Source organism: Oncorhynchus mykiss, chromosome 3, assembly GCF_013265735.2.
Source record: "Oncorhynchus mykiss isolate Arlee chromosome 3, USDA_OmykA_1.1, whole genome shotgun sequence".
Classification (NCBI taxonomy): Eukaryota; Metazoa; Chordata; class Actinopteri; order Salmoniformes; family Salmonidae; genus Oncorhynchus; species Oncorhynchus mykiss.
The window spans coordinates 48,632,539-48,644,603 of NC_048567.1; positions in this window are offsets into that span (position 1 = coordinate 48,632,539).

Genomic DNA, 12,065 nt, shown 5'->3' on the forward strand with positions numbered 1-12,065 from the left:
AGAATAGAGCACCCTTGGTTATGCGCAGTGTTGTTCTAAGTTATTCTGGTACTAACTCATTTTAGTAAATGTGAAGCTCCAGTTCAATTTCTTGTATTCAGAGTCTTTCTTATTATATAAATAACTAATAAGAGCTAAGACACTACAATGGCGACGAGGATGATTACCTGCAGTGTGCATCACGAATGCAGATGGAGCTCGTAGGAAGAGAGGAAGATTTTGACCCTGTAGCAGAACAGCTAGCAAGCAGTGACGACGAGGGGAGAGCTGACGAGAACGAGGCGGCAGATCAAAGACCCGTGGAGCCGGAGGTAAAGAGATTGGCTAGCATCAGGAAAAGAGATGTGTTTGAAGACATGCAATAAAACTGGGCAACTTACATTGAACGACTGGAACAGTACTTCATTGCAATGACATTGCTGATAACAAGAGAGTACCAGCGTTGTTGAGTTTAATTGGCCCAAAAACGTACAGTTTGCTAAGAGATCTGACTGCCCTTCTGAAGCCCTCAAATAAAACATTCACAGAGATTGTGGAGATATTGCAAAATCACCTATCACTCCTCATCGCGGAACGTTTTCATTTCCACAAGAGAGATCAGAATGAGGGGGAAGGTGTTAGTACATATGTAGCAGAGTTGAAGAAACTGTCTGAACATTGCCAGTTTGGAGAGAACATAAATGATACATTAAGGGATAGATTTGTTTGTGGACTGAAACATGAACACATTCAAAAACGTTTGCTCACAGAATCAGATCTCACGTTTGCAAAGGCTGTTGAAATTGCTGTGGCTATGGAAATCGCGACTAAAGATGCATTTGAGTTCAAGTAAAAGAAATACTAACCTGTCACAAACTTCCCTGCACAAGTTTTCACACAGCCGACAGCGCCCCCGTGTGGCTGAAAAATGCAACAGGTGTGACAGAGATGGTCACAGAGATTGCCGTTTCAAAGACGAAATTTGTCACAAATGCAGTAGAAGGGGGCACATTCAAAGAGCATGCAGAACAAAATTCAGTCACAACAGGAAAACTGAGAAAATTAAAGGGTCTGTGAATGCACTAGCAGAGAACAGTGGCAGTGATTCAGATGAACGATTAATTGGTACAATGGAGTTAAACACAGCAAAACTTATACTAAGAGATGACGCAACCCCAAAACTCTGCAAAGCCAGATCTGTTCCATACTCCCTGAGACCAAAGGTGGAAGCGGAAATCGATCGCTTGCAGGATACAGGGATCTGACGAAAGTGGACAGAAGCGAATGGGCCACACCCATAGTTCCTATTGTGAAGAAAGAAGGGTCTGTTAGAATGTGTGGGGACTTCAAGGTAACTGTGAATTCAATGTTGCAAGTGGACCAATATGCCCTGCCATGTCTGGATAAAATCTTTGCTGCACTAGCTGGTGGGAAACACTTCAGTCAAATCGATCTGAAACAGGCTTACCTGCAGCTACCGGTTGAAGAGAGCTCCAAACAGTACTTGACAATAAACACACACAAAGGTCTATACAGGTATGGTCTTTGGCATTGCATCAGTCCCAGCCATTTGGCAATGAACTATTGACCAGATTTTGCAAGGAATCCCAGGAACCCAGTGTATCCTGGATGACATGATCATAACAGGACACACCGCAAAGAGCACCTGGCTAACTTGGAAGAGGTCCTGAAAAGACTGAAAGAGTATGGTCTACAGGCAAACTTACAGAAGTGTGAGTTATCCAAAGACAAGATTGTCTTCTGTAGACATGAAATTGACTGCAATGGATTGCACAAAACACAGGACAAAATCGAGGCAGTGGTACAGGCACCACGACCACAAAATATCACAGAAGTGAGATCTTTAACAGGACTGATCAATTACTACAGAAGATTCCTCCCAAACCTTTCAGCAGTACTCCAGCCTCTAAATCAGCTCCTGGAAAAGAATAGGACATGGCGGTGGACAGAGCAGTGTGAAAATGCATTTCTTGAGGCATAATGGCTCATCACATCTGAACAGGTCCTGATGCATTATGACCCTGAACTGCCAGTGAAGTTGGCTTGTGATGCGTCCCCTTATGGCTTAGGGGCCGTCCTTTCACACACACTGAAAGATGGGTCAGAGAGGACAGTTGCATTTGCGTCACGAACATTGAATGATGCAGAGAAAAACTACTCACAAATCGACAAAGAAGCACTGGCACTAGTGTGGGGCGTCAAGAAATTCCACGCATACCTATATAGCAAGCGTTTCACACTGGTTACGGATCACCAGACGTTGCTTTCCATTTTCAGTCCAAAGAAAGGCATTCCGGCAATCACAGCAGCCAGGTTACAGCGATATGCCCTGTTCCTTGCCAGTCATATGTATGACATTGAGTTTAAGCCGTCGTCCCTCCACACAAATGCAGATGGATTATCCAGACTGCAGTGTACAAGAGAAAGACAAAGGGGTGTGGATGCTGTGGACATTTTCCATTTTCCAGTTATCAAACAGGAGACAAGGAAAGATGTGACCTTGTCAAAAGTGTACACCTACACCATGTCAGGATGGCCAGCTACTGGCAGAAAGGAGCTGACTCCGTATTTCCAGCGGAGAAACGAAATTACAACGTACCAAGGATGTTTGATGTCTGGAATGAGAGTCATGATACCCCAGAAATGCCAACATCAGGTTTTGCAGCAACTACATGAAGGTCATGTTGGAATTGTCAAAATGAAGCTGCTCGCAAGGAGCCACTTCTGGTGGCCAGGTCTGGATCAACAGATAGAAAATATGGTGAAGAACTGTAGTGGATGTTTGGAAACCCTTCACATGCCTGCTCCTGTCCCAGTCCACCCATGGGAATGGCCCACAGAGCCATGGCAGAGAATGCATGTGGACTACGCTGGTCCCTTTGAAAAGCACATGTTTCTGTTATAGTTGATGCCCATTCCAAATGGCCAGAGGTGTTTTGCACTGACTCCTCTACCTCAGCTCAGACGATAGAGTGTCTCAGAACAACGTTTGCACGCTTCGGATTGCTGCTGCAGCTGGTAAGTGACAACGCGCAAGCTTTTGTAAGTGACGAGTTTACAAGATTCATGTCAGTAAATGGAATCAAACACTCAAACTCAGCTCCGTACCACCCTGCCACCAACGGGCTGGCAGAACGCTTTGTGCAAACCCTAAAGCAAGGATTCCGTGCAGCAAAACGAGAGGAAGGGACTTTGCAAACAGAACTGGTCAACTTCCTGGCCTCCTACCGAAACACCCCACATGCCACGACAAATGAAAGACCAGCCGCACTGATGTTCGGGAGGCCTCTCCGCACACAGCTGGACATCATGAAGCCAAACAGGCGTAATAAAGTGCTGAACAAACAAGCCAAGATGCTCTCCAGTGGCCAGGAGCGCCATCTCCAAACAGGACAGGAAGTGATGGTGCGAGACTACAGAAGAGGAGGGAAATGGACAAGAGGGAACGTACACACACAAACGGGACCCAGAACTTACCAGGTTCAAGTGAGCCCAGACATAATGTGGCGGCGTCACATTAACCAAATGCATTCCACGGAAAACAGCACAACAATCGAGAGAGAACAGGCACAGAGAGATCCTGAGAGTGACACAGGGAACTGTAGAGGACGGTGGGGCAGTAAAGAGACCCCAGGCTGAAAGAAGGGAACGTGTTGATGAAGGTGCTGCTATAGCAGAAGCTATAATGGAACAAGCACACACTGAGGATGTTCAGGAGCCTCCAGACAATCCGAGGCGCTACCCAGAACAAAGGCACCGCCCACCAGACAGACTAGACTTATAAACAAACAAACAAAAATGAACTGTTCAAATTAAAAGATGCAAAATAACTACAACAAGTTCTGGGAAATGTTTCAGTTGTGGTTTGGTACAAAATAACTGTATAAGAGAAGGAATGTTATGTTCTGGTAATTACTGATGTCCCCTTTAAGGATGGAGCACCCTTGGTCAAGTGCAGTGTTGTTCTATGTTATTCTGGTACTAACTTGTTTTAGTAAATGTGAAGCTCCAGTTCAATTTATTGTATTCAGAGTCTTTCTTATTATATAAATAACTAATAAGAGCTAAGACACTACAGTGTTCTTAATGTTTTGTACACGCAGTGTATATGAATACATCTAAGAAAAAAAAGACATAAATGCAATAAATGCAATATCTGAATTGCCATCAAAATCACTGAACAAGAGTAAAATGTTGTATGTGCTAAATTTAAGTCAATATCTGCTGTTTTATAAAAATGCAAAACATTTGGAGTATCTTCATCTATTGTCCAACTGTTGCATTTATTAGAATTTTTTTTAAAACCTTTTAACAATTTCGATGACCATTGCTAGTTGTATAGCACACATATTCCCTCTTAGGTGTCATCAACTACATAATCTATTGGCCCTGATATAGCAACAAACACATTATCTTTATATACTGTATGTACTGTAGCACTAAAGGCCCCAAACAGTCCTCGGACATCCACTCAGACAATCCCATAAGCCAGGTTAGTCTACCCTCTCCCATGCTTGAACGGTGGCAAACCCCTAGAAGCCAGTTCAGTGCAGCGTTCAGCACTCTGTTGTGTCTGAGACAGTGGCAGAGCTGTGTCTGCAGCTCCATGGCTGCATGTAGGAAAATACCTCTTGATAAAGCCTACAGTGTTGGCTACACATTTATCCAGTCATCAGGGCGGACGGACAGTGCACTTGGTCTCCAATTACCATCTCACAAACACACACACACACACACACACACACACACACACACACACACACACACACACACACACACACATACTGTGCCTGGTGAGGAAGCAGGTCCGCGGTCCACTGCTCATCCACGGTCCCCTGCCATTGCACTTGTCCTCTCACATCAGAAACAAAGAACTGCATAGAGCATCATAACAGTCTGATTTGATTTGATATTGGGGCTGTGTTGTGAATACACAGGCTAATGTATTCTTCCAGTGTTAATGCTTATGTAGATGCAAATAAGAGACTTATGTACATTGACAGTTTTAGCTCTGAATCAATATGGACAATACTTGAGGCGAGGTAAATCACATGAAATATATGTACTTGAAGCTTAATGTCCTCAGCTTTGATATTCATAAGACATTATTTTTCTGTCTGTGTTTTACTGTTACCAACTGATTGTGTAATAGGCCTGTTGAATATGTCCACCTTCTTAGGCAGAAAGTTGACGCTAATCAGCAGCAAAGACTTGACAGAGATTGCAACAGAAAACGTCCCAATCCAGAAAACGATCATGCAAGGCAGTTATGCACAAAATTATGAGCCTGGGAGAAAGAGAGAGCAGGAGAGAGATCTGGAATTTGAATTGAACACTCCTCCTGAACAGTCACACATGAGCTGCCTCTGTCCGTCAGCTTTTTCAAATAAGGCATCCCCAAAAGGCCGGCTTTGCCAAGCTGGGAGGGAGATATAGAGCTGCTTCCTATCATCGGTGGTGCTCAACAGTCTACAGCAGCACAGGTTACATCTCAATCTGTCTCGCTGATCTGGGTAATCACAATTGGAAATCAGTTGGCACACCCGAAAAACTGACAGACAGATCCACACTGTTTGATGCGTGGTGGTGGCCGGGAATGCTTTCCCCCATAACTGATTGGCAGGGTTGGGTGAATGAAACCATAGTGGCTGCACCATGAGTGTAGAATGATGAATTTTGCTGCTGATAGCTCAGATGTTTATGTGTATTGTCTGTGTACAGTATATTTCAACAGAATCCTGTATTAGAGCTATTTGAGGACAAACTGGATTTAGTGCCAAATGGAATGTTGTTGCAATTACTGCAAATGACATTGCTATTTACTTTTGTAAGTATAGATGTTTTCCTTTTTAAGCATAGACAGATTAGGTGTTACTTTCTCCAGTAATCCAACACCGTCTGGGACCTAAATATGTCTGAGATAAACATAGATATGGATATGTTCCTGAAACCCGGACTCCGAACTCCCGTTTAAATCCGGCACGCTTAATCCTGCCCTCAAACGCAGCACGTCTATATGTATCAGCGTTGATATGTCAGTAAGAAGAATAAAAAAACAACCGTTTTTTTTTGCTCAACATAAATATTTTATTTACCTCGCCGCAAGCCAAGAATGCATTAGTGGGGAACAATCTGTGTTATGTGCTATGAGCTGCAGTGTGGGGTACAAAAGATCACAGTGTATTTTTGAGATATGTTAAAGAGGGAAAGCAGACGTTCTGAGGAAACTAAGGAAGGCAATAATTTGATCCAGGGGGAGGCTTTCAATTATTTTTTTATTCTCTCCTCTGACTGTTTAGCATTACTGATCTTCCCGGGCTTGGGATTACAGGCAGGCATCACACAAAGCTTTAAAAGTGAGGTTTGAGTTACTTGTGCTTTGCTGGTTGTTAGAGAGGTTTGGCTCTATCTACCTCCCCCTTCTCTACCTAATCCCCCAGAGAGCCTTTTGGGAAGCATAGTCAGGGGCGTATTTTGATTTGCAAACAATTTTGAAAACAAAAGAGAAGTATTTCTGTGCCCTGTAGGGCTGATTAGCAGCTAGGAATATATACTCACCGCTTTAGCTTCTCGCTCCCCTAAGAGCTTTTATACAAAACACAAGAAGTAAGCATATTTTGTGTGTGATGTCACTTATCTTCTCCTCCGTGGCAATTAGGATACAGCTGCCATGGATCTGTTGCAGTGAAATGTTTCTATCCTGTTTCAGACAGTGAGGATGGCATACCACACAAAACTCACTGCAAATGATGTATGGAATGTGTGGGGAATTTATATGAATACAAAAAAGACCCATCTTGCAGTGGGATTTGGATTATTTTTAGGGTATGCTGTTAAGACAGGGAGCATGAATAGCACTGTCATCATTACTCCTTGGTTGTCCTCGCCCCAATCTCTCTCTGGGACAGAAATGTCTGCCAGTACATCAGACAGCACATCACAGACATCTCTCTGGGGAGACGTGCCTGGATGGCCTATCTAGGAGAACTGTAGGTCAGAGGAACAGACCACCAGTGTGACAGAGAAGTGTTTCCCAAATGGCACCCTATACCCTTCATAGTGCACTACTTTTGTTCCAAAGTACTGAACTAAATAGGAAATAGGATGCCACCACTTTTTAGACAGTATTTCTGAAAGTAGTGCTCAGGAGACAAAAGTGGTCCTGGAAAATATGTACAGATACAGTATGTGCACCACGTCATTGCTCGCTCTCTCTCTCGCTCTGCTGTGTGTGCTTCTTGCCAGTTGTCACTCAAATGGCGAGGGGCTGAAGCTCATTGGCTTAAATCCGAATTGCTAGGGGGCTGGCCCAAAAATTGGGGAAAATGGCATAGCACAACTTCTAGGAAACAGTCACTTTAAAACTAGGGATTTCGTGGATAATTTAGGTAAGACAGTAATTATGCTCATAGATTACGCATGTATGAACTACACATTGACACATTCAGCCCAAAGTGGGAGGTTTAAAAAATACAAACGTTAAAGAGCATGTCTTCAGTTGACCACAATATCAACATTTTGCAACGGTCTCCGGACTTGAAACCCATTGAAAACCTGTGGTTTCAATTGAAAAGGGCAGTCTATAAGCGCAGACCAAGGATATCAAGGATCTGGAAGGATTCTGTATGGAGGAATGGTCTGTGTTTTTTAGAAAAAGGCAAAGTGAGGTATTGAAAACAGAGGTGTCAATCATTTTCAAATGTTTATTACAGATAGTGCACTGTCAATCACAGTCGTATTATCGGATGATAAAAGAGTGTGATAAAATCCAAGACGCCTAGTAATTTATTGTTCCATATCTAATAGCATCTCACCTCATTCGGATGCACCCCACCGTGGTATCTATCTGCCTTTCGTCTGCCTGCCCTGCAGTGTTCAATGAGCTCAGGAGTAACGCCAACGACAGTAAGGCTCTCTCACTTCTAGAGCCAGAATCAAAAGCAGTTATATTGCAGCAGTGCTGTACTTTACTGTACAGATGCTGTGAGGAGTCTAGTAAAATAGCACTATGTGACAACCAGTCTGGGAGAGGCTGGACACGGACAGTGACATTTGTCTCTGAAGTGCCTGCTTTAGGCACTTAGTGACAGGCATGCTGATTCCAGACATGAGGGTCAGTTGTAGACCACCAGATGGTGTTATCGCTGAAACCCTGGAATGGCTAATTCCCTGCAGTGTGCAGGATCATCACTCACTTCACATAAACCAGAGAATGGAAAGAGGTGACATTCACGTAACAGTAATAGCACTTGGTTATTACTCTACAGTTAGAATTGGTGACGGTACAGTCATTTCAGTTGACGTGTCTGACGGCTGGGCTATTTAATTAACACTGGCAACATTCTGCGTGATTCTCCAATGATTAAACTGCTGCACAGCAGGGAAAAGGTAGATTACATTTCTCATTGTAATTTTAGAATGTTCGGGAGAACATTAGCATTCAATCGGGAAAAAATAACTATTTGTAGACACACATTAAACAAACAAATGGGTTTTTTATTAGCTGGAATATGATGATGTTTCGTAGCCATAACATGACCATTACATAGGAAGAAATGCTGCTCAATGCACATTTTCTTGCATTTATAATTTGGTCTGCATCTAACTGTAAGCCTACTGTACAACAATAAGAATAAAAAGCCAATAATACAATTCCCTGCTGAGTTAAATCGTGTAGGGATTGAAACACGCCATTTGATGACTCAAAGGAGAGCTTACAATATATTTAAAGAATTCATTACAAAAGGAAAGGTAATAAAGTGCTTCTCTCAGGCAATGGAGATTGTGCCAGAAATACATCAGACAACGATATTTGATGGCTTTTGTGACTTAACTCTGTCTGAACTCTCTTAAACCCGCTCAGTAGAGGAGAACATGTTGTGCTTTCACCGAGTGTCTGTTTATATAAATATAGCTTGAAGACATGTTTCACTAGTCTCTCTTGAAAGGTACAGGATGTGTACTGTAGGCCTATTTGTCATCCCGGTGTACTGTAGATCTTGGTCCTGGACCTTTCTTGTCTCCCTTGCATGTGCCGTTTTATTTGTCACATAGAAAAAAATAGTGATGTGCATTCTGAGTCATTCCAGTGAGCCGCGTCATTTGGCTCTGTTGACGTAAAAGAGCCGCGTCATTTGGCTCCCAAATGGCTCTACATTCAAAATGCTTGAAAATCGACCTACTGTAGGACCATGTAAAACGTGCAAATCTCTAATGTAAAGCCAAAAATGTAGGCTTGCATTATGTCAGATGGTGATATGCACCTTCAAATACATTTTTTAGCTGGCCTTCAAAATATATACAGTGCATTCTGAAAATATTCAGAGCCCTTGACTTTTTCCACATGTTGTTACGTTACAGCCTTATTCTAAAATGTATTAAATTGTTTTTTCACCTCATCAAAAAATATTTTGTTCGCTTTGTCATTATGGGGTATTGTGTGTAGATTGCTGAGGAACAAAAATGATTTAATACATTTTAGAAGGCTGTAACATAACAAACTGTGGAAAAAGTCCTCACAGTTCCTCAATTGGCAGCTTCATTAAATAGTATTCGCAAAACACCAATCTCAAAGTCAACAGTGAAGAGATGACTCCGGGATGCTGGCCTTCTAGGCAGAGTTCCTCTGTCCAGTGTCTGTGTTCTTTTTATCTGACTCTTTTCTTTGAGATATGGCTTTTTCTTTGCAACTCTGCCTAGAAGGCCAGCATCCCGGAGTCGCCTGTTTTGTGGGTACTATTTAATGAAGCTGCCAGTTGAGGACTTGTGAGGCATTTGTTTCTCAAACTAGACACTCTAATGTACTTGTCCTCTTGCTCAATTGTGCACCGGGCCTCCCACTCCTCTTTCTATTCTGGTTAGAGCCAGTTTGCCCTGTTCTGTGAAGGGACTAGTACACAGCGTTGTATGAGATCTTCAGTTTCTTGGCATTTTCTCACATGGAATAGCCTTCATTTCTCAGAACAAGAATAGACTGACGAGTTTCAGAAGAAAGTTCTTTGTTTCTAGATATTTTGAGCCTGTAATCGAACCCACAAATGCTTATGCTCCAGATACTCAACTAGTCTAAAGAAGGCCAGTTTTATTGCTTCTTTAATCAGGACAACAGTTTTCAGCTGTGCTAACATAATTGAAAAATGTTTTTCTAATGATCAATTAGCCTTTTAAAATGATAAACTTGGATTAGCTAACATAACGTACCGTTGGAACACAGGAGTGATGGTTGCTGATAATGGTCCTCTGTACACCTATGTAGATATTCCATTTAAAGAATCTGCCTTTTCAAGATAGAATAGTCATTTACAATATTAACAATGTCTACACTGTATTTCTTATCAATTTGATGCTATTTTAATGGACAAAAAATGTGCTTTTCTTTCGAAAACAAGGACATTTCTAAGTGACCATACACTTTTGAACAGTAGTGCAAAAATGAGCGTGGACCAGAATGACGTGCTCTCCCCACTATTTATTGTATCTGCAGTGACGATTCACCGTCTTCAGATAATATTTTTTTTTTTAAACATTTTGCAGATAATCTTTGTTTGAAGCTCAAAAAGCAGTAGTAGTATGCAAATCAAGGAGCCAAATGAACGTCTCTTTCTGCGATGCAATCCCCAACGCTCAACAAAAAGAGCCGTTCAAGAAGAGAAAGTGTCCCTTTAAGAAAGATGTAAATGCATTTTGATACTGTACATTGTGTTCTCTGCAGCAGGCAGTGACAAATATAAGAATTTCAACATTTTCCTTTATGGGAAACATTGTCTGTTGATTTAAGTAAAGGGCAATGAACGAGCTCACGCTGCAGTTTCTCTTGAGACCAGTTTAGATTGTTTGCTGAGTTTTCATATGTAAGATATTATGCATAGTGTGCTTGTCTGTCCTTACCGGTAGGCTAATATAAACATACTGTACGCTTACATAATCCCAGACTGTATTGTTACCTACAGTATGTATAGGGTTCTGACCTACTGTATTCTAAAGCTGTCTGTAGAGAAACAGTAACTCATAGTAGCATGTATCTGGGGCCAGAATGAAAGACAGCATGGCGCTTCTCCCATGGAGCAGAGGTAGTGAAAGATACTGTCTCTGAAACAGTTAGCGCATTATTCCTTTCCTGGCACGCTTGACATCTGTTCAATGATATGCAAAGGCTCTAAAGCCTTGTTCACACTGCGTGTCTTAATGCTCAAATCCGTTTTGGATTATTGACTGTCCAAACAGCAAGTTACATGTGACCAAATCAGATTTGTGTGTGTTCTGACAGCAGTCATTTGCTGACATGGCTATGCTAGTTGTCATAGTAATGACGGGCATGTGAGCAGTGGTGAAGGCTTATTGGTGGTGGTGCTCGTGCTTCCTATCATTCAAAAGTTGTGTAGCAAGCTAACGTAACAACAATGACTGCCATGGATGTTTCCCAGTTGATTTGCATGTTCAAAATCATAGTGTAAGAACACTTTTAAAGCCTCAAAGGAAAAAATTATCCAACTTTTAAAACGAGTCCTTTTTGGCTATCCACACCAGTCAACTAGCTAGCTAGCCACACCAGTCAACTAGCTAGCCAGGTAACGTTAGCTGTTTAGCTCTCTAGCACGTTCACTAATGTGTTTGTAAACAATTAAAACCTAGTTATCTTCCACATGTTCTTGTCAAACTGTCAACAGAGTAGCTAGTGACCAACAAGATATGCCAAATAACAGTCTAAAAACCACACGAGGGCAAATAAATCAGATTTGACCGTTCAGACATGTCACATGGCCAGGAATCAGATTTGTATCTGTGGCTTGAAATATCCAATTCCATGTGCTTTTTTGGCTGTTCAGGATATGCAAAGAAATAGGATTTGAGTCACTTCAAACCAATGTGAACAAGGCTTTAGTGTCTGATGGAAGTCACTTCTTATCTCCAGTGAGGGGCTGGGTATGGGAATGGGTCCACCTGACAGGCTCTGCTAGTGGAGAGGCTGCTGCTGCCTCCTCTCCACCACTCTGCATGACTTACCCCTCTGTTATGGATCAGAGAACTAACTCCAAGCAGAATAAAAAGAGCCGCTATGAAAATAA